General features: G+C 36.0%; 1 long non-coding RNA gene across 1 annotated transcript; it reads right to left on the bottom strand.

The window, feature by feature from the left end:
- Positions 1-230: 230 nt before the first annotated feature.
- LOC107903058 (uncharacterized) lies at positions 231-1043 on the bottom strand. Its single transcript, XR_001685690.2, has 2 exons — positions 743-1043; positions 231-444 (listed from the first exon to the last, which is right to left on the bottom strand). It is a non-coding gene; the product is annotated as an uncharacterized lncRNA (long non-coding RNA).
- Between the last annotated feature and the right edge of the window lie 214 nt (positions 1044-1257).

Genomic DNA, 1257 nt, shown 5'->3' with positions numbered 1-1257 from the left:
GAGACTGTGGCGGCTTTGTAACAACTCTCAGCTTTAAGATGACAAAAACACCAAAAATGTTCCAAAATAAATATTTCAAATGTAATAATTTCTTTTTATAAAAAAAAATCAATCACAATTTTTTCTTTAAAAAATCATCAATTTATTTATTTGATTTCAATTTTATAATAGATTTTTTATACTTTAATAAATGTTTAAACTAAAAATTAAAAAATAATGTAAATACCCAATTTTGCCCGGGTCTAAAAATCCCGAATTACAAACGGGCCTGAATGGCCAAATTAATAAGACAAAGAAGTGACCCAATTAATTCAAACGCAATTACAACAGAATAGGCCCAAAATTAATAGTGGCCCAAGAAGTTTCACAAGCCTTAGGGTTTCTAAGGTAAACCGCAGCCTTCCTCAAGCGCCGCAACCAAGCATCGCAGCATGATCTTCGTACCTGCACAGCAAATAGCAAAAATGGAAAGGAAATCAAAAGATTTGTAAATCGAATCAAATAGATTTGTTTCTTTTGTTTTTATCATGGCTAAAAAAAGCCATTGATACACTGTAACCAGGATCGAAAAATCGATAAAAAAAGAAAACTATTATTTTCACAGCACAAACACAAAAGTCAATCAGAGGGATCAAAGGTTGATATTTTTATGTTTCTGTTTCTTTTCGATTTCTTTGATTTTTATGCGTATTATGATAAATAAAATAGAATAAAAATAAAAGAAGAAAGGGGTTGAAAATACCTGAATACGGATCATATGCCGCCGTCGAAGATCTCCTCCGTTCGTCAAGAACGCGGAAACCCTTAGGGTTTCACTCGGGTTGTAACTACCGAGGCCGAAAGGCCATTTTTTTGTGTTTTATTTTAAAAAACACCCAAATCGGGTTTTATTTTTTTGTTTTTCTAAAAAGGGGAAAAGATTTAGGTTTTAGCCCTTCGGTACGACGACGCTACGGCGGAGCGTGGCAGAGCCACAGCATTGAGCTCGCCGGCGCTAGAGGCCGGACTTAAGGGCTAAAAAAAAGGGTGAGAGCTTTTTTTTTATTTTTTTAAAGAAACAGAATAAATGAATTTTTGATTGATTTTTAGGCTTAAATAGCCTAGTGAAACGACGTCATTTCATCAGGCCTCCCTAGATGCCAAAACGACGTCATTTTGGGGAGGCCAACCCGACCCGGCCTAGGATCCGCGCGTTTCTGAGTGGAGGGGTAAATTGCGCTTTTAGCCCCTCCGCCTTTTAATAATTTTACAATTCAG

Source organism: Gossypium hirsutum, chromosome D11 (genome assembly GCF_007990345.1).
Source record: "Gossypium hirsutum isolate 1008001.06 chromosome D11, Gossypium_hirsutum_v2.1, whole genome shotgun sequence".
Taxonomy (NCBI): Eukaryota; Viridiplantae; Streptophyta; class Magnoliopsida; order Malvales; family Malvaceae; genus Gossypium; species Gossypium hirsutum.
This window is presented reverse-complemented; position numbering and strand designations above follow the sequence as displayed.